We start from the raw sequence: 23,036 nt of genomic DNA, 5'->3' as shown, positions 1-23,036 counted from the left end.
ATTTCTTACTCCCATAAAAACATCGTCCGACCTCACAGTTAACCCTACGCGGAACGGCTGGGACCCTTCGCGTTTTTTGGCAGAAAAAAAAGTAAACTCCCGCGTTCTTTCCTACAGCCGTCCGAGTATTCGTAGCCGGGCGGCTGTGCAGCGCGGTCGCTCCGAACCGAACTGAACCACTGTCACACGGGCGCACCGAACTTGCGGGAGCGCGGGAAAAATTGTTGATTTTGACATCTGTCAAAATATAAACCATAGGTGTTTATTTAAAAAACAGGCGGCCACAGACGCCCGCGACGCCTCGCGACCTGCGAAGAATCGATTATTTTCAATAACACAACGTATTATATGTTTATATTATGATATACATGTACGAATATTTTGAAGCTCGCATTGTTTTAATATCGATATTGTGTTAAACGTTCAATGTAAATTGTAAATTGTAAATTGTAATCCATGGGATCGTTCGGTAACGTTTGTTGTATAGTAAGTTATAAACATTGTTAATTTCGCGAGAATCGTGCGTGGTTTTTATGAATGTTTTTGCTTGTCGCGCTGGTGGGGGAAGGGTGGGGCCTCGGCTGACTCGTCCCTCTCCTATCGTATTTTGATTTAGTTTCCAAGTCTTACGCGGTTGTAGCAATTTTTTCAGTCGCGTGTGTAAGGCGCGCGCGGCTGTATCCTTTGCGAGCTCCGAATTTTTATTTCGTATTGTTTTTCGAATTTTTCGCGCGCTCCCCGAGCGTGGATTTAGATTTTTGTTTTTTTTTTCCAGCCAAGTTGTAGCTAGTACAAACTTTTTTTTATTACAACCTGTGTGTGTTTTATTGTGTTATTAACTTGGATTTTGTGATCGCTGTGACACTGTGTGACTTTGATGTTTATTTCTACTATTTACTCAAGTTCGGATGTCCTAGATTAAGGTAAGCAAATGTTTTATATTCAAATATTATTTGTAAATATTGATATAAAGATTAGTAAATAATTTTGTATCAACTAACATATATGTATGCCACGAATATATTTTTTATTATTAAGAACTAGAAATTTTAATGCTTATAAGAATAGAGTAAAAAATATAGGTTAACACCAATGATCCATTTTGATGTTCAAATTTAAGAAAATTTAGTTTAAAAAAAATCATATAATAGATTTTTACGTAAAAAAACTAATTTTACTAATTAATTAATAAGTTGTCTTGTCTATACTTATGTCTATGAAATTCTACGTAGCATACAGTCAAATGATGAAGTATTTTTTAAATTCCACAAAATCTATATAAATATTTATCAAGCGAAGTAATCGTTACTTTCCTTTCTAGCTATGTGAGGGTCATATAGGTCATGTAGATCACGAGGTATAGGATTCAAATCTACTATTGTTTATAATATAATACAGTTCTGTCAAAGTTAAAAGTCTTATATAAATAAAATTACACCAGAACTATCGTAAGTAATCTGGCACTAATCAAAGACTGACTTTTTTATTTATATTATTTATTCTATTAATATATAAAATAAACCTAAAGATAAGCGGCGTTGAATCCCACCACTCAACACACAATGACTCGAGAATTCGTCGGAATGTGGAGAACGGAAGTGCCTTAGCTAGAATAGAGTGTTTTAACACTAGGTTTCCAGGTTCCCTCTACTTGCTATGCGCGGGACACAGCGTGAAGCTAAAAAAACTTAACTAATTATAAAATATATACAATAAACCTAAAATATCATAGACCATATAATCATAAACGTCTTATTATCTCGCATAAAGGATTACAGCTTAAACTAACTAACATAATTTAATTATAAACTTGTAAAGCGTTTCTTTAAACTTTTCTAAGTAACATTCATTGTTTCCTCCGTAGATATTTGGATGAAAATTTAATTAAATTCATCCATCCAATTAAATAAAGATATTATAATTAAAAAATATGTAGATATACCTATCTACTCCTTATTGTTAAAATTTTTAAGCTTAAATTGTTATTTTCCTTACTTATACGTTTCAAATTTTATTTACAGTCGAATGTAAATAATTAAAAATATATTGGAAATTTTACATTTAATGTGGTAAATCTAGTTAGAATCGTTGGAGACAACTGCCTAGCTCTATTTCCCAGTAGTCGGTAGTTCGTAATACCTACGACGTTTAGGTATCGCGATTCAAACGTGTGGTATTTTTTGGTAAAAAAGAACGGAGAAATTTATCATTATATTTGGTTTTCGAGAAACAGTCCCACAGATATATTGTAAGAACTTTGTCTTTTGAAAATGAACTTAACTACAAGTTAAATGCATACTATTTACTATTGGGAAATGGGCTCAGTTTTTGAAAATGAACTTAACTACAAGTTAAATGCATACTATTTACTATTGGGAAATGGGCTCAGTAGGTTTGATGTTAGAATACTGCCAAAGCCAACAAACAACTCTACAGTAATTACATAAATTCATCAAATATGAAGAATAATATAAACAATTAAAATGTTCATAAAATCTTAATAACAATTGAAAACATATTAAAATTGAATTATTAGACAATGTTACAGGCGCTATATAAAAAGATACATCAGGTAAACGTCCGTTTCCAATCCGTTAAGCTTATATTATAAGAAAATATAGATTATTTATTTAATTTCACAGTTTCCAATCGAAAAATATCTAATTTAGTCACTCATGAAAAGATATTATATAATTTATAAATAATTAATTCCTTCTCTATCTCATACGGCTGATAAAACTAAAAAAAAACTATATTTACAAGGAAATATGTATCTTTATAGTATATTTATAATAATAAAAATAATTGGCTATCAGTATTAGTAAAACAACTGCAAGTCAATAAAGTTCATATTTTATCCATTATAGCAAATAATAGGAAATTTTATTATTTTATTGAACTTAACGTATAAGGAGTGTCTCGTCTAGTCTCGTTCTTCAATATAAATCATTGAACTTTTTTCAGTCTTTCCTTTGAAAATAGTTATATTTTATTAAAACAATTTATAATATTTTATAAACTTTATGTGGAGAATTTTAACTGTTAAAATTTATTATAATTGTTTGGAGACCATCGTGGGGCAGTTGGAGAATAAACGCGACGTTTGTGGGTTCGATTCTCACTAAAGAATTAATCATTAATTATTTTGATTGACTAGTAATAAATCGTAGTTTTAATAATAAAGTAATAAAACGTAATCGTTCTAGTAATAAGTCGTAGTTTTAAGTTCCGCTACTTAATGTTTTGAAAGTTAGGCGGTTCATAGAGGACGGAGTGTTTCAACACTAGGTTTCCTCTGCAAACTCTGCTATAGGTATGCGAGATACAGCGTGAAGCTATAAAAATTAAATATTTTTATTTTTACTACGTATTTGTAACTAACTTTTACATTTAAATTGTATTATAAACTATAAAAATAGTAAAATAAACTTGAGATACGATTTTAATGGCGCGCAATCACTTCCATTGCGGTTAGTAATTACGAAAAAGTGTAATTAACACCGCGGGGCAGAAAGTAACCAATGGAACTAACTCTGTGTAGAAAAAATAACTTTAGTACAAACTTAACTGATATATTATAATTTTCTATATAATTATAGAAAAAAGATATAAACAAGATCAAGTATAAGATATCTTGGAAAAATTATCTTGCAATTTATTAGTACATCAATCAGTCACGGATTTCTAATTTAATTTTCATGTATTGTGGTGCGGACTACAGTGGTCGTGGATTCAATAGCCACTCGGCGAAATTTATTATTTTTATTTCTTCGTTTGGTAGAAAATGTGCCGCGTTGAGTTCCGCATCTCGAATATTTGTGGTGTTTGCGAGCCCTGCTATATACGAAATATAACTAAAGTTAAATAATAAGATTATTTATTGTTGTAAAATATATGGAAATTGACTAAGAAGTTGTGTTTTACAATATAAATATTTATTAACTCGCATGTTTAGACTTGAACTTTAATAAATCAACCAATAACTGTACTAAATAAGGTATTTTTTAATAAATTAATATAAAAAAATATTATATTTATTGTTAAAATATATTTTTCAAATAAAAATAACATTTATCTCTCTTAACAATGGCTATAGACTTTAATCGATTAATATAATTGACTAAGAACCATTATTTAAATAAAATATGTCATTTCAATATTCTTTTTATTGTCAATTTTGTTACCATAGATAGCAAAACTACTTGTTAAGTTCATTTTGTATTTTTTTTCTGTAGAATATTTATTGAATGCAATATAATTATTTACAATAAGTCGTACTTTTAAGTTTCTGAATGTACAAATAAGACTTATTGCGAATAAAAACAAATACTTTATATATTTTATGTATTTATGCTATTTTGTTTTAATAATGTATTAAAGTGAGGAATTTCAAAGGCCTTTAATAAAACTCAAGATATTAAAAACTATAATTGACTGTAAACGAAGTGCAAATGTTTCTTAACTGTATCTGAAACGCCCACGCCCAATGTTATCATAAAAAAAATCGTCCTTACGACGAATAAGGTCGCGGGCCGTTCATTCGGACATCCATTCACCCGCCAGGATTTCGACCGGAAGCCCGTCTTATCAGGCGAACGGAGGTGACGTCACGAGCCTTAAACAAACTCGACGTGAACGTGATTACGATATAAATATAAAGTTAAAACAATACAAACCGGGAAACGTTTGTCGAAACATGAAAATAGTTAATAAAATTAAAAGAAATATAACAAAGAATTGTTTAAGCTTATCGCTAGAGCCTTTGTTACCGCTGTTGTCAATTTAGTATTAGTTAAGGAATTATATTTTTGATTGTATTCCAGTACTATACTGGCTAAGGTAATAAGACGAAGTGCAACACTGAGCTAGAACACTAAACATTTGTTTTTCCATTTAGGCGGAAATTGAGGAATGGAGTGTCTTAACACTAAGTTTCCACTGCCTACCCTGATATATGTAGGATACAGCGAGAAGCTAAAAAAATATATGGGCTCACTAAATTGTATAAGTTTATGATAGAGCCTTTGTTACGGCCGCGCTGTCAATTTCGTACTCGCTAAGGGACTATAATATTCAAATACTCTCACGGTGCTAACTGGAAACGCGTGTATGTATGTACGTGTATCATAATAATATATCTCCCAATTGTAATTCAAAATGGATTTCCAATAAAAAACACATTTCCTAATTTACTCGGACTCGTACTCGGTATTGTACAGAACAATGGTATTGAATCACGTCACGTGACTCATTCAAATACACTTGGACGGTTTCGATAAAAAGAGTGTTCGATTTTCAAAACTGCCAATCGTTTAGAAGTTTAAAGCTTATCGCCCGTGGAATTCCAATTTCAAATGTTTCCGATTTCCGATTGGCACAGATTGTGCATGATTGTTAATTTCTTGTTAGAATCTGTGGGATTTTTTTATAATGTAATAAAAAATAATAGAAATATATGTAGCTAAGCCATATAAAGAAATAGTTTTCATGTAATTTTTGTGTTGTATAAAAGTAATGTCTAACCGTACAATTGACTAACAAACGCTACTCAAAAGCACTTACGTTCGGACATCTGTCCGTCACATCCAGATCCTGTCCATATACAGCTTATTAATTGTTACTTACAATTGTAGATTGGCAATTTATTCAGCTGATGTCTCCATTACGGGAATGGAAACTATTATTTTTGACATTTGATGGTTATTTTGTCTCGTTACTTTAAACTAGGAACAACAACGCGGACGCGGCGATGCCTTATTTAGTATTGGAGACGGTTTTTGCTACAGTAAATTTTAATTAGGTGTACATTTATTAACTTTAGCCATTAATTGAGTAATTATTAGTCTGTCTTCTAGCTTATAAGGCTAGAACATTTACTTATCGAATATTCTCTAAAAAGTTATTTATGGAGAAATATGTTTTGTGTTAACATATTGTGTTATTAGCAGTTATGACATATTTAACATGAACGATGAAGTTTTTTTAAGTAAGTTAATTTTAATTAACTTACTTAAAAAAACGTAAAGTATAGTTTACTATACTTAACTAGTTTGAGTGAGCTTGTAAGTAAAGTGTTTCAACATCAAACATAAATAATTATTGTTTACCAAAAGCTCCAATATTAGGCTTACTACGATATTCTTCTTAATTATAATAATTAATGAACACTTTGTGGAATCGTGCATTTTGGAGCCTTTCGCTCTCATCCTATACGCATCTCCTTCGCGCCACACATGCAATTGTCATTAACTAATTAGTGAGCCATTTTAAATCTTAATTGGAGCTGATAAGATTCATTTCAGCTTATAAAAGGAGAATATTGAAAACCCAGCTGGCCAACATGTGACAATGCATAATGTATTTTGCAACAAGGGTATAAAGTTCATATTTCTTCAACAATGAACAATCAATGAAGCTCAGTATTAAACGCGAAATTATTTTTTTCAAAAATGGAATTAAGAAGAGACAATAAAGCTCATTGTTTATAAAGATGGCGGGTCGACCGGCACAAATATGATTATTACTAGCCAGCTTGTTACAATGCAACTTTTATTCATTAAAATGAACGAAGGAAATTCATCTTTGAAGTATAAGCCCGTTAAGTAAAAAAAACCTATAAAGATAATTCACGACAACAGGAAACGTTAAATTAAATCTTTCTTCAAATTCAATCAACAAAATGCTCAGCAATTATAATTCATTGATAGTTTTTTTTGTTGTAAAATCGATTTCCTGAATCGGCGAAACTTTAAAACGGTCTCTTCGTTTAGATAACATTTTATTTGGCTTTTATGTGATAACCTTTAATATGTTGTTATACTCAAACTTTTTAATTGGCGATCAAGGCTGGCCAACAAATTCAAACGTTGTTTTCGATTTACGTTCAAATGTAGAACGAGTTCTATTTGACAGTGAGTTCTCAGTTTCGGCCTCTAAATTTAAAAAAAAACTTATTGTATATGTATACCTACTTAATCTCGTATTCCAATAAATAATTTATATAAATATATTTATTTACTTTGATTTGTGTATTCGTACATAAGAAATTCATGACCTTATTATATTCGTCCTAAACTTTATTTGTGTGGATTTTAAGACGTAAATTGAACAACCCTCAACAAACCGAACTAAACTGAACCAAGCCGTTCCGATAGGAATTTCAAAAAATCTTTTCTTAATGCTCCATTACTCTCCCACACTTACATAGTAAATTTCAATATCCTAAGTCGGTCTGTGCGTTGCCTGTAAGTTACCGTAATATTAGAAGGGCTGTTTTATAATAAATAGGTAGTTATGTATCGAAATGTCCGATATTTCGTAAGTAACGCGACAGTGAGACAAATAGATTAAAGTGACGCTGACGTGTCAAACTTCCACAAAGCTGAATAGTACGTTACGAGTAATTTAAATAGAGCGATCCCTCAATTGGGGTTAATTCCACTGTTTAAGGAATATGGAGTTTAATTATGAACTGACGTATGCTTGAGAAATAAAGAAAAGAATGGGAAAAGATCAGTTACTTTATTTATATTCTAATAAATATAATTATATTTTTTTATTTATCAAAGTGTCCTCATATTTAGCAATACTTACTATTTCTCATGGATAGGCGAACTGCCTAAAAATATTCTCTATTAATATTTGATTCAAATTTTCACACAAAATTAAACATTTTTATTATTATTATTTTTTACATATATAAAGTAATGTTTAAGTGAGTAATTAAGAAAATATTTCTGTTTTAATCAAGCTAATTTAATACAAATTAAGTGATATGTTCTAAAATTTCGCAAGAAGTAAATAGATGGAGGTTGAAGCCGACTAAGCTAAATGATATTTTATAACGATATAAAATTGTGTAATAGCCATTAAAACTCACAATAACGAGGCTAAATAAATGTAGCGAATGTTAAAAAACGAGAAATTGTCTAAAATATTTTATATCGATCAAGAGCACAAGACGTAACAAGTCATAATATCTGTTTGATTGTACAGAAATTTCATTAGATGCAAATTGCTCTATCATGTCTAGAATACTTGTTTAAAAATTATTTTTAATTGGCGTTCTACTTTGATCCTAGCATGTGTTTAGATATAGAAGATATTAGTAGTACACACGCATTTTGGGAAAGGAATCGATATTTAAATCGAGTCAATTAAGCTCGCCTAGCCGCAGCCTCACACGACCAGACTTTCAATTCGGGCCGGAAACTTCAAATTCTAACAACATAAAGAGCACGTTTGCTACTCGCTTACATCACAAGCATCAGTCGAAAACTTTTTACCGAATCGTGATCCGTCTTTTTGTTAAGAACACATATTCAGATGCGTAATGACCAATCTCCGGACTTTGAACAAAAAAAAACGAGAGATCATTCGAGGCATTAATGCATCAGTTACTAAACCGTCAGAGGCATGCTCTTGCGCATCCTTAACGCATTCATAATAAGAATAAGACGTTCCATTTTCAAATTACAAACAGGGAGCGTTCCATCATCCTATACACGGTTCATATTCAAATTTCTGTTTTGAAAATAGAACGGGAACATTCGAATTTAGAAATCTTAGAACCCTGAGTCAACGAAACATTGGATGACTTCAGGAAATTGCATGGGTTGTCATTGTGACATTTATTATTTTGTGACAAATCGTACATTTTACTCGGCTAAAAGCAAAACCGCTGATGACGTAATTGAAATTAATACTAGTTCTATTTTGAAGGACAAATGATCCGTTTAATTATATTACAATTGTAAGCTTTTTTAGGTTCATTTGTATGATTGATCGACTGGCCACAATAAAAATTGTTTTATATTTATCTCAGAAAGCTCATTTTAAAATATATTTCTATCAATATTTATCTTTAATCTATACGCTGATTGAAAATTAAAACTTCGACAAACACGGGGGCGGTCGTGACATGCAATACATACTTTATACATTTTTAATTAAGTCCAAAACATGGTACATTCTACCGCACAGACACGGGGTCAACACTCTTAGATCAAACGATTACCACTTCACTATGACCCGCAAATGACTCTACACCGATACAAATCTCAGGTCGTACGAGACTGGACGGCTGAACCCCAGCGTGGTCACCCATCAATCAATGGGATCATATCTCCGCCGAAACGAAACTAGCTCCGGCCAGCAATATGATTTTATACATTCGGGTAATATTTTATTCAAATCTTATTTGATTGAGTGTGTTCTTTAAGATATATGTTATGGATTATAAATATTGTTCATCAAACATAGTTACCCATTAAATGTATTTGTAATTCAAATGTTTATTATCAATAGAAAAAATGAAGTCTGCAGGAAAACATAATTTGTGTTCCAGCCAGCCCCGCACGTCATAATCCGTCTCGTTCGATATTTGAATACTCTTAAATTTGGAACGCGCTTGTAATATGAAGTTAGTTCGTTTCGTTTTTCAATTGCTTCACTTATATTTTGAATTTAGAACGACGCGTTTAAGATAAGACCGTTTTACTTTTTTAGCTTTTGCTGACGTTCGAAATTTGAAATGTTTTAACGTTTCACGTGCGCTTTTGAACTGGCAATATATTATTTATGCTTTTATAATTTACGGTCGCGTATCTTTTCATTTGGATAAGCGATTTTGTTGATCTCTAATCTACTTATTATGAGTTTTGGGAAAACACAAATGATATGTGTTTATTTTTTAATTATAATTCATATAATAACATAACTTTTTATACCGATTGATGCTTTTATCAGAGTATTTACTATTTTATGTAAAAAAGTACAATATGCAGCATTAATGCTGATTATTTTTATTATTCTATAAAATAATTGCACAGCTTAGGCTGAACACAAACCAAGGAAGGAAGTGTACTTCCTCATAGCAAAGTGAGGATATAAAAATAATCCGCAAAATCATCAACCCTTATAATTGAACCCACACTCATCGCGTTTTAGTCACTGGCCATAAAAAAATGATCATAGATCAATATTTCTGGAGACTGACCGCTATCAGTGTAGAATCGCAAGTGGTACGCCCAGGAATGCGCCACCCTGCACGGGCACGCGCCGCCACAATACCTACGTGGTTACGCAACTACACGCGTTCAGAATTCATCCGATTGCGATTTCTCTCACCTTTCATACAAATGACAGTACAATGGAATTTATTGATAGTAAAAATTTTGTCTAGACATGACCCGGTTGGTTAGGTAGGTTGATGTTTGATTTATTTTTTTTTCGTTTTCGATTTGACTATTTGGTTTCGTTGATTGGCGTTCGAGATACGTTTTGAATGGTTGTGAGAGTGTTTCATGTCGTTTAGGCGGTGTGCAATTTTAAATGTATTTGTTATATTGTACAGTATTAACTGAAAGAGGAAGTATAAAATATTAATAAAAATAAGTTAAAGGAATGATTCATTTGGCATCTCGAAAAATTGAACCTACAACCTATAAAAGCAATCAAAGCTTTCAACTTTTAATGTAATAATCCTCTCAATAACAATAAAAATAAAAATCCACTATACAATAAAAATCCACACGCGTATACCAAAAATCAGGTAAATATCTCTTCACTTGTATCTAATAATTATACTAGCGTGAACGCGCTCGTTCTGACGAGTGTCTGTCAGAGCAGAGGTCGTATGAAAACAATGCTCAATGAAAGCTCGGGGAGGGATAATTATGTACTAGCCACACCCGCTTGGTGACGACGGCGGCGGTGTGATGCATCGGCTTTTAAATGTTTTATTCAAGTTTCTTTACGTTTTACAGATTTTAAATTACTAAGTGTATATATTTAGATTTTTGGGTATTTAAAAATCATAATTTGATTTCGTAATAGTTCTTTATGTGTTTCCTTTATTTCTGGTGGAAGAGCCAGAAGACAATGTAATTCTAAGCATTGGAATCTCTTTATACCTCATTCACTCTTTCCATATATACATGAATTCTTCAGTCTTTTTAGCATCTTTTTAAGTAAAATATAAAATATTGCTTTAATAATTATCAAACAAGTCTAAAAATATATTAACCTAATATTGCATGTCTATATCCTCTATAATACTTGAGTAAGCTATACCACATTAATAAAATCTCTTTGAAGCATAAAAACATCTGTAATTACACTTATGAATTAGGTAAAAGTGAACGCATCCATCTTGAACTTATCTGAGCACTCAAAATATCTATTTTTAAAGAAAACCAGCGGTAAAAATTATATCGGTAGTCGTTTGAATATGATTGATTTTATTACTGACCGGTGTTTTGAAATCTGTATGTGTTTTTGTTGCCAATGTATATGTTCATCCGAAATTGATTACTTGGTAATCTCGCTTTTTGGTAATATTACGACGGTAATATTACACAACCCGTAAAGATAACATGTTACGCCGTTATCGATATCATTAAAAACTAAAACACGAGATAATTATACTTCGTTTAATAAAACTAATTGGTTTTATTGCCACCCAACGTTTTAGAAACAACTTTTTGCAATAAATCGTTATTCCACGAATCGATTTTGAGATCCACTTTTTAGTAATATCGAGATAATGACAACAATGTTATTTGATTCTTACTTATGACGCGACGGACTCCGAATCGCGAATATGGCGAATATAATTTATGCATATGAAAAATTGAGTTTTGAAGCAAAAAATGTATTAATCGTTTACGAGCATGTGTCATGGTCTAACGTTATTAATGTTGTTCTGATTTTAATTATAAACTTTGCTATATCGAGCGTTATCTCGGGACTTATCTTGTACATTATTAATTAACTATCGATTCTCAAATCGTCTGACAGAATTAATTAAAATAACTCATCGGCCAGATGTAAAATATTCCCAGATTCCCGATAAAGACGTTTTTATTAGATGGCGTGTTCAAACTGACATAATTTACTCATAAGTGTTTAAGAAAATAAATAAAAAAACACATCTCGCTCGTCTCGATGCGCCTGCGCCTGCGTCTACTCAATAACGCATCTGGATTATTTCTACATCGTAAACTATACATCGTTTAATATATATGTAGGTACTAACATACATACATATATCTTGTGGGAATTTATGTTTTATTGATATTTCGATTCAGATTTTTATTATTCACTGACATCGCTCTCGATTCAAGTTTGCTTTTTTATTGTCTATTGTCTTGAAGTATTAAATCCGTCGTTTCAATATTTTTCAAATTCTGCCGTCCAAGTGTAGAGAGAGCGGTAGTACGAGCGTTAGATCTATTGTAAATCGATAAAACACGAATAAAGAAATAAAAATGAATATCTAATTGATTTAGTGAGGCCGTCCTCAATCAGTGGCCGGCTTGTTGTCCGTTTTTCCCCCCATTCCAGTTCCGCGGCAGCAAAATTAAAAATGTAAGAATTCTCGCTTCAAAGGAATTTATATTTTATTTCATTTCATTAAAATCCGCCATCTTTTGTTTCCCGGGAGCGTTTCGATCGGAATTCATATTTTTCTGTGTTTTGTTTCGGTTTGCGAGCGGCGTATTGTTTTATTGTTATGTCCGTTCTAAGCGCTCCGGTTCACGTTCCGAACCGAGTATTAATTATTTTCTTATTTTTGATGAATGCGACCATCGAATTTTAAGACGTCTTTTAGTGGCGATTAAGAGGCAGCGATTATAATTCGGCCTTTGGGAGCTCAATCACGATTTTCATTTGGATTCCGCGGTTAAAAAACTTACGCTTGGGCTCGAAGTGAAATCGCCTTTGCCAGTCAAGATTAGTCGGTCGTAGCTCACGTAACTATTACTGTAGGTACGAGATTATAGATCTTAAGTTCTCATACGATCTGGGGTTGCGCAAGCGCAGGTTTACTTCCAACGCCGGGATTATTTGTTACTCATCAATCTCAAATAGACACCGCACTCCATTGTTCCCGTGACATTTAAACGAATTTATAAATAACGGACAATAAATTCTCACCTACCTATTTATAATCGGTCATACGAGAACTGGTTTAGCTGATTTCAATTGATATACTCGTATAGATATTTCTATGTATAAATTAATTTAAGTAGTATGTATAGATATTTTGAATTTGTAACAGAATACATTCCTAATTGTTTGTGTCGCCTGGGCTCTGGCATTTTGGCATACGCTCTAGCGCTATTGGCCGATACGTTTTCGTATTTCGAACGTCGCTTTGTATACGAATTTAGAAAAGCACGAAGCTTATATTGCTTTCTTTCTGTACGTCATTGTGTGCTAATGTCGCTGTTGCCGACTGCTCATTGCTGGTACATGCTAGATTGTGCTGTGTACCAACATTGCGGATCTAACGTTGATTTGATTTGTATTGAAATGTGAATCATATTTTCTTTTTTTTCCTATTTAAAGTAAAAAAGGTACAATTTCTTATATATAGATAGACAGATGGAGTACTGTGCTCTACCAACGTTGTATATTTCTAAACTTCAACGTTAAAATGTAAATCTAATGAACAAAATGATTTTTCTTTTATTTCGTTAAAGTAAGTAAAATAGTTATCGTCACAGATTATAAATGTAAAATAAACTAGTGTAGTGTACCAGCATTGCAAATCTAACGTCGATTATGATTTATATATAACAAATGCGAATCATATTATTTTCGTTAGCTTCAGATAGCAACATTAATATGTATGTATTAATAAAAACGATATCTAAAAAGCTGAACGCGTGAAGCGTTTCTGATATTATTACCGAACAGAACTGACTGACTGTCATGTTTATTTCTATTGATTTAGTCGCGGCTCAAATTGAATAATATTTTCAATTGTTTTTTTTTAATAGTCACCATGATTTTGATTTTTTTTTTAAAGTTATGGTGTAGAAGGTATGTGAATTCGATGCCTGTTTAGGGTTAGATTAATTGTCTTAACTTACTTTTTATTGCTAAGTTGACATTATAACTAAATGATAAATTCTTGTATTAAATCAAAATGTTAACCAATTTTATATCGAATCACGACTTTCCGTGTATTTCCTGTAAGAGCATTAAGTAAATCTATCAATAATCAAAGTATGCCAGATTGCAACGCTTGCGAGCATTTCATTCGATATACCTACTGACGTATATCATCGATACGAGTATGTGCTAGATAATGAAGCGTGAAACACTTTTCTTTTTTAATTTATAAAATGTTTTATCTTAATTTCAGAAAATATTTTATTCATTTGAAGAAAGAAGATACTAAATTATAGATTATTTCGAAGATTGGGAACAAAGGTTGTGAATTTGTCTGTCTACTTATGCATATGCAAGATAATTTTAGTCAAGGTAAAACGAATTAAGCAAATAAAAAAGAAGGAGAGTGCTTTTTACTAGAGCGCAAAAGAAAGGTCTGGCCCTCAAAAAAGGGTATGGGCACATCTACTTTAAACCAGCCAAGTGCGAGTCGGGGCACGAACTAACTTGTGATCCTGGCCAATTACGATTCCAAACTTATCCAGCATTAAGCTTCATATGGTCGAGACGACGACTTATTCTGTCAAAACTATACAAATTTTCAAATAAATATGTCCTATATTTAAAATTTTCTAAGTTATTTTTTTAGTATCTCATTTAACTATTTTGTAAACATTGCCTAAGCTAACAATACAAAGTAAAAATTGAGAGCTCCAGAATCATTTTACGTAACGTCATGAAATATTTTTCTTAAGACTCAAATAACTTATCTTAAATTTCACAATCCAAGTGGTTATTTAGTTGTGTATCGGTACGTTTATTATTCTTCATATGTAAAAATTGTAATTAAAACAGAAACAAAATATATACCTGCTTTCCAGTTTCACCTTACCCATTAAATGGTGGATCTCCAAAAAATCTTAACACTAGGTTCCCCTTACCTTCCATGTGGGTACCTTTATGGGATAAAGCATAAAGCTGATTTTATATTTTATATTTTAAAACTAACTTTTTATCAAACAATGACGTCCAAGAACAGAAATAAACAGGTATACAAAATACACATTCGTTGCATTTGGCACAAATAATAGGTTTTTCTAAATTTGCATTGTCAAGGAATAATGCACGTAAACAGAGAAGTGCAATTTATTGTGACAGTGCCAAATATTAGAATATAACGTAAGTATTGCCAAAACGAGTACCACCTCCGCAAAAATATTTGTTAAATCTAAATGAATGATTTATCGTCATATACTCGTATTCTACCATTTTTGAGGGAAAAATCTATTGATAAGTACTTTTTAACTATATCCAAATACATTGAAGATTGGGTAACCTAAGTTGTTCTTTCTCTAAAAATATTGATTCATATATATTTCAATAATTTTATTAAAGAATGATGAGGATAAGAAAGTATACAACTTAGAGACAATGTAGATTTAAACTATTTATACGACTACAGCCTTCCCAGTAAATGAACTATCCAATACTAAAAGAATATTTCGATTCGGATCAGTAATTCCTGATATTAGATTAACTCTTCAACCTTATACTCGTTATATTAGTATTTATGGATTACAATAGGTTTCCTAATATTAATTCGCTTTTCAATATTTAAAATAATTAAAATATATTTTAAAATTAATTAAAATCGATTCGGCAGTGGTCATCGCATACGTACGGACCACGTCACGTCGAGACGTGAAATAGACAAATGCATTACAAATATAACTAGCGTCTAACTATTTATCACACGAAATTATTGAAGATAGAAACTAGATTTATTTTCGGTGAATACTTTTGATTATTATTATTATTAATAATCAACGGAATTTAACGCCGTTTTTTTGCTTAATTAGGCGCAATGTATACATTCTTTAACATTTTTTTTTTGACTCTATGTTCTCTTTTCCTTCCCTTCTACATAACAGATACAGTGTGAAACTGAAATAACTGTTTTTTTACTCCCTTATTGCATACATGAAATGTGTTGAGTATTGTAATTTTAAAATTTCTAACATTATTTAATTTAAATTCTGAAACATAGTGTCCGTTAGCAGATTTTTAAATGCATATAAAATCAACTAATATTTTTAAATTTACACACACTACAATCGGCTATATCCTTATCGTAAAGTTTTATTCGATTCGAGTTTAAAATATTATATACGTAGATATAATTAAAATATATTAGTTGTTAATCATTGCTGCAGAAATTAAAAGCTTCACACCTCAATGATTCTTTATTAATTATCATTAGCGCGAATGATAATTAATAAAGAATGGCGGTAATCACTTTTGACAGTTCATCCTTGCCAGGATTAATATTACATTTTATTTTTTTAATTTTAAATTTTAAAATAGCACCAAGTGTTTCGCGATGCATCCGAGTGATTCAAACAAATAATAGTTAGAATAGACTATCTAAACAGTAGTCTCGGCTCGAAATAGGGCGCCTATGCAATTATTTTAGCTCTGTCTTTCTGAAAATTGGCAAGAGCTCACACACGGTATTCGCTTGGGAAACCGTTGTAGTGCCGACCAGCGTTACCAGATCCCTAATACGACCCTACATCCTAGCGTATTACAACGGAACCGACGAATGGATATGCCAATACAAAGTGGTCATTATAAATAAAACCCTATGCGAATAGATAAGTACGTTTCGGTTCTCTTTTTACAGTGATTTATAATGTTTAATTGTGGTATATTATCTGATGTTGCAGCCAGAATTATAATCTAGGTTTGACATAATAATGTCTGATACGAGTGTGTTGAGCCTTTGCAACTGCCTGGGCTTCATCTGTCGGTCTCGTTATTTGTATTGCGTTAAAGTTATGACCGAATGACCACCTTTAATTTTTTCTCAAGTTAAAAATAACTGTGGACAGCAAAACTTCAGTCGTAATAAACATACAATAATGATGGGCTCGCAGTACAATAAACGATAAATAGCAAGAAATATAAAAGTTATTAATAATTCTGCTACAATTTAATACCATATAGAGTAGAGAAAAAAGCCGACCAACGCCGTCGCGGACTGAAAATTTACATTTGTAATCAGCACCATTAACGTCTACAATAAATTGCATTGACATGTGCACGAGCGAGACGCGGCTATCGCGCTAGAACGAGACAGACAGCCTTCTGTGAGCAGTCGTGGATACAATAGCAACTTTGAGTGAATAAACGAAACATTTTAACTTTATCGGGTATTTGAAAATGTACTTTAAAACTAGAAGAATAGAAGCTATTTTCAATTAATTAAGTGATAGATATAAGCTTTTTATTTTAAGCCGCGAATCGGCGCGTGCGCCTCACGAAAGCGAGGAATGTACGGCGCTGGAATGAGACGGTTATATTTCGGCGTTTTGCATTTCAATTATATTATAGTGCGTTTGGATTTTATGCGTTTGTGAAAAATGCGCGCAGATTTATCGTTTTGTTTTCCGCGTAGTCTATTATCGCATACGCATGTATACGCATGTACATGCATGTGCATGTGCGTACATACTACATGCATGCAAAAGTTACATGTACGCTATATGCAAATGATTGTAATTTATTGATCCGTTCGTAATAACGCACGGCTCGCCTGTGTTTTTGAAAATTAATGAGCCTCTCTCTTTGTTAAACTGTTTATGATTTCCTTGTAAGTTAAAATCGGAATCCTTTTTAAATAATTAATTTTTAGAATCAGTTGTAAGTTTCTCACAGTGAATTAATTCAATACATACAACGAACGCAACAGCTGCATTTCCAATAGCAAAACTAAACATTGCAGTGGCGCGAATATATTTCTTAATACAAGCAATATTTACATATTTCGTATATAAACAAACACCTTTCAAGTTTCAAATAAATCGTAAACATAGCACAATAAGTAAGTAAAACAATAAAGTTAACACATAATAGAGTAGCGAGCAGGTGCGCACGCGCAGAAACCGCGGGTCGCATGAAATACGCGGCGTGCTCAGGTTAATTAATATTACTATTCTAAGTCTCGACGAAATATTGTTGTTATTTATGCGTCTGCGCAGATCTAGAACAAAACGAGGAATGCCGGCCGACTACAGACACTTGATCATAAATGTGTTTTCATATTAATATTGTAAGAGTAAATTGCTTGTAGCATACTCCGAGATATTGTCGTTTTGTGTGTATAATCATCTGAAATAGTGAGATAGGGTACTGTGGTCTAAAGCTTGTGGCGTACAAAGAGAAAGAAAATATAGGAATTGTATTCGTGCAAAAAATTGTGATATTTTTCCAGTAGGTATTTAAGCAACTGTGGAATAGAAGCAAATAATCGAATTTCTTGTAAATATTGTGCCATTTATATTTTTCCATTGATAAAGTAATTTTGACAAAGCGAAACGTTGAGTTCTGAGAAGCTAGGCGGAGCGCGTAGAACGGACTGTCTTAACAATATATTCCATCTGAACATGAAGCTGAAAAAATACCTCTAACTACTCGGCTCTTTTAAGCTCTACAACAAATAACTATAAACTTTCAATTTGGTAGGTAACATATTCGTTCAATTTAAACTTTAAATTTTAACTTTCTTTCTGTATTTCTATATTTTTTCCCCGTAATGTCTTAGAAAAAAATTAGAAATTTAACTGACATCGCTACTTTGACAAAAATTAATATAATTTTTACGAATAGACAACAAATAACATATATATAACATGTATTGATAATATATCGGTGCCGACGTCACTCGTTTCGCAGACGTCTGGCTATTTACAGGTTGCGTTTTGTTGTTCCACATACATACATACACACACACACATGGGACGTAAGGACGTGTAATTTTGTTTTCGTTATGACATAACGTTGTGATAATGCTTTAATTAGTTTAAGATTGTAAAAATAAATTATAAAAGGATAAGTTTGCTTAAATATATTAATTAATGACTTTAATTTTACTTTATATTAAAATTTAATTTTTTCCTGCAAAGAAAGTACTGTGTTTATAAAAATTAAAATAAAATATAGCTTAGGAGAAAGTGTTTTAGTTCTAAGTCAGGCTTACCCTGCACGTATACAATTTGTACAATATCGAATTATATCATATTAAGCTTATGCGCTTCATAAACATGATTTTTTAGCTTGACTCTTATCCTGCATACAAGTACAAAGTAGACAGAGGGAACCTGGGAACCTAATGTAAGATACTCCGTTCCCATTAAGATACTCGCGTCCCTACTTTCCGCCCCTTCTGAAATATTCCATCTAACATCATCATCTTTTTCATGAATATTTTCGTCTAAATTTCGAGACATTGCATAACTCAACGCTGTTATCTAATATTTATATATTATTTACCAAATACCTACTTGAACCAGTATATACAGCCATTACAGGACTATTAAGCAACATTTACGTCAAATCACTAACATTATGCTTAACTCGTGTTTATTGAGAACGCCGTCGTAAAGCGTTGCCCGCTTTTATTAACTTGTGTAAACTTATTGCTGGTGCCATTGTTATATAAAATAAAATGGCGGTAAACTTAAACAAATATACATAAATATATATAAATATTATGGGTAGGGTATTTAAATGTTTTTTTATAATGGCTGTCTTGAATTTTGACTTACGTGCGTAGCTTTTTTTAATTAAGATTAAGCTCGGTTGGCTTCTTTTTCAGTTTCACACTTTGTTTAAAAGATAGAGATAGGCAGAGAGAATTGAGTGCCAATACCCTCCATTCCGTACTTTCTTCCGTCCGAATTAAAAATATTGACGATTCGATCAGTGGGACTCAACACCGCGTTTTTTCTCATCAGAGCAACGAAACATAAATAATAATTTTTGATAAGTAGGTAGATATAATATATTTAAAATATTAAATTAACGTTAAACGTATATTTAAAGTTTACTTTTCATTGAAAAAAATCTCCATTAAAGAATTGTTTATAATATCTTTGTAAATAAACATGCACGTGTTGAACTCTCATGTAACGTTAATACCTTTTATGACTGAATTTGGGAATGAAATGTTTACTTCATAATGTCAAATTTGAAATACTCAAAAGAATAATTTAAAAAAAGCGACTCTTGAGCCATAACATTCCTGTATAAAAAAAATATACTTCTTTTAGCCTGACGCTGTATCAATCTATATATATAAAATCGAAAGGTCACTCACTCATCACGAAATCTCAGAAACTACAAGTGCTAGGAATCTGAAATTTTGCATAGGAGTTACTTATAGGACGTAGGTGCTCGCTAAGAAGGGAATTTGCAATATTCGACTTCTAAGGGGTTGTTTTTGGGGTCGAAAGTTTGTATGAAACTTCGTTACTACAAATGCTAGGAGTCTCAAATTTTGCATACACGTCACTAGGACGTAGTCACGGAGACAGAAATAATAACAATAACATAGTTCACGCGGGTGAAACCGCGAGCGGGCCGCTAGTCTTATATATAGTAGGGTAGACTTAAACTTAGTGTGTTAAGACTCTCTCGTTACTAAAACCAAGAATAGATGAAATTTCATTCCCAAAAGTGAAAATCTAAATCAGTCTTTCGATTCATGATTATAATGATAATGATTAATAACGATATTATCATTAGTCTCTTTAACGCGACTAAGTTAAACAAGAGATTTCTGAATTGACGAAAAGAGGAATAATGAGTGAGTTAACACTTAATTAAGTCTGCCTTCTTCGTTCTGAGTATGAGTCAAGACAAATAAATAAAATAATAAATCTAGATCTAGACTAATATAATCCAGTGTCATTTTATCGTTTCACATTAAGAGTTGAGTAAATGCCATAATGTGTTCAACGAGTGTGTTAATACTTGCGTTTGTGTGCGCGCAGCTGTTGCCTTTACTTTTTACAGAACGATTTAATACGTAACTCTGTGGTATGAGAGACGGTTGTAGGATTTTCATTTTTGTATTTTTTTTGTGTTGTGTTTGAAGATCTTGCTCAGTATTAGTAAAAATTTTTCAATAAATGAAATATACATTTAGAGAGGTATGGGAAGTCAAATGCTTTCTAAGGTTTTTATTATCTATTTCATGTTCTTCTTCTTGTCACTTTCTCTTATTTTTATTTAATTAAGATTTATTAATAACTTAAATTCTATACATATTTCAATTATCTTTATGAATTACACAAATAAGTGATCGCCTGCTTTAGATGTAGGTATGTAAATTTCCATACTTCAAGCTTTTGTACGAAAAAAAAATACAAGTATCAAGTCCGCCTATATTCTAGGATCACGACTTTAAAAGTCACTATTTTTGGAAACTGATATATAAGTTTTTGTATTCCATTAAAAATATGTATAATTAATCAAGTTAATTATAAATATGTGTTTAATAACCGCCTCTTGGACTACAGAAATCGTAATGAGTGACTTCAAGTGAACATCCTGTAACATATTATTTAAGTCCCACAACAACACTGTACATTAACGGTTTACTTGAATTTTATATATTCTTCCATACAAAACGTGCAACGTATTAGATTCTGTAGAAATATCATCATAACTTGAACTGCATTTTATAATTTCATTTCTTATGTGCATTATACATTGACTGTTCGTCATAGATCGGATTTTTAATAAAATCTAATATGACCAGCCTTGTATATCAATTAGGAAGATATTATCTAATATAATATTTATCCCTTAAGGGCGTTAACCCTGGCCTTTTTTCCACGAAAGCCAGCTTCCTTTTTATCCCAGCGGTTTTTATTCGATGTTAATTGTTAGCATTTTTTTGTATACGTCATGTTGACAGCCATTTTGATAAATCATTAATGATTCGGCTTTTGGTTCGTAATCGTAATAAATTAGGACTGTTTAGCGTTTAAAATTTATAAGTAATGTGTCCTTCATTGTACGGTTACGTTGCTCGGACTTAAAATTATGAAAATTTTTTGATTTGCTTAAGAAATGATCCAAATTGGGGTGATTTTCAATGCTTATTTTACTTAAGCTTTATATTGATGATTTTACAATTACTTATATATTTTAAAAAATATATTCATATTTTGTTATAATATTTAAGTGATTAACCGCGAGAATGAGAACTTTTAAGTGTAGGTGTTTCATCTATCTAGCAATATGCAAGAGCGTATAAAATTTAACACAAGTTATCAGATTTACTGTTTACATTCTTCTTGTAGTTAAGTATAGAAACAGAGACACACAATACAATAACTCATTTTCAATTTATTCGAACAAAACAATAATCTATCGATCAGTTCTGATATAAAATGTAATTCAAAATAATAAAGGAAGCCATACTTAAAAGCCATAACTAAATCTAACCCTTTCAATAACCACGCACGTTTCTATCATTTTAAAAATAAAATTATACAACGCCCGCATGTATTACTATAAAAGTACAAAGGGCATCAAAAAAACTCCCTCGCCCTAAAAAGCGTTCCAGAAATATTAAAATAGTCAAAAGAGTTAAAATTAAAAACGAGGGTTAACTCAAAAACGTAATCCGAAAACTAACACAGCTGAGATCTCACAATGGTTCCGCTTTAAACCGTATTGCTGTTCCAGTCAGTGATCATTTTAAATATATTTTAAGATCGAGACTATTTAATAGAGTGATTTATAAGAAAATAGTATATTTTTAACATTCTTAAAGTCTTATTCTTCGCTTATAAAGGAAAAATACTTTTCAGTAACGTTTAAAAAAAATGCGTAGCGGAATTTGAACCCGTGCCTCTTGCAAGCCGCTGGCATAAATCCATCCAATCCAGATTACATTTATAAAAAGTTTGGAAACTCTATCGCATAAATTTTACTTATCTGCCTTATATTTTTATAAATGACAATGATTTTTAATACAACGTTGCTAGTGATGTTATCGATTTATCCATAAAAAACAAAACCAATCGGTAAAGGGTTAAAAAAAACATATTTATTGAAATTAAGGTAATTTTTTAAGTTGCCTCATAATAAACCTTGTATTAATTTTTTTGTCAAATAGTTTAGACTATTAGATTTGTAATATTAAGCAAATTATATACAAGTTGTTTATACTTGCCCGATTACTTTACTTGAAACTTTAATAGGAAAAAAATACAAATATAGTACAAAAACAAAATTTAAAATAAATCATACAATATCCATATAATAATTTAAAATCTTAA

At 31.5% G+C, this 23,036-nt stretch overlaps 1 protein-coding gene across 13 annotated transcripts in view; it reads left to right on the top strand.

Annotated features, from left to right (window-relative positions):
- Positions 1 to 611: 611 nt before the first annotated feature.
- Positions 612 to 23,036, top strand: part of LOC146529629 (zinc finger protein castor homolog 1-like) — a 78,536-nt gene continuing 56,111 nt past the window's right edge. For 10 of the 13 annotated variants that reach the window (XM_085201489.1, XM_085201487.1, XM_085201484.1 and 7 more), the window contains exon 1: positions 612 to 923. The gene's annotated coding sequence lies outside the window, so the exon portion shown is untranslated. The remainder of the gene's footprint in view (positions 924 to 23,036) is intronic. The other 3 variants (XM_085201490.1, XM_085201488.1, XM_085201483.1) reach the window with 1 other exon arrangement.

The sequence above is a fragment of the Heliconius melpomene genome, chromosome 18 (genome assembly GCF_056956725.1).
Source record: "Heliconius melpomene rosina isolate 202511_hmr_F chromosome 18, ASM5695672v1, whole genome shotgun sequence".
NCBI lineage: Eukaryota > Metazoa > Arthropoda > Insecta > Lepidoptera > Nymphalidae > Heliconius > Heliconius melpomene.
The sequence above is the reverse complement of the archived record's forward strand: the minus strand, read 5'-3'. Positions and strand labels throughout refer to the sequence as shown.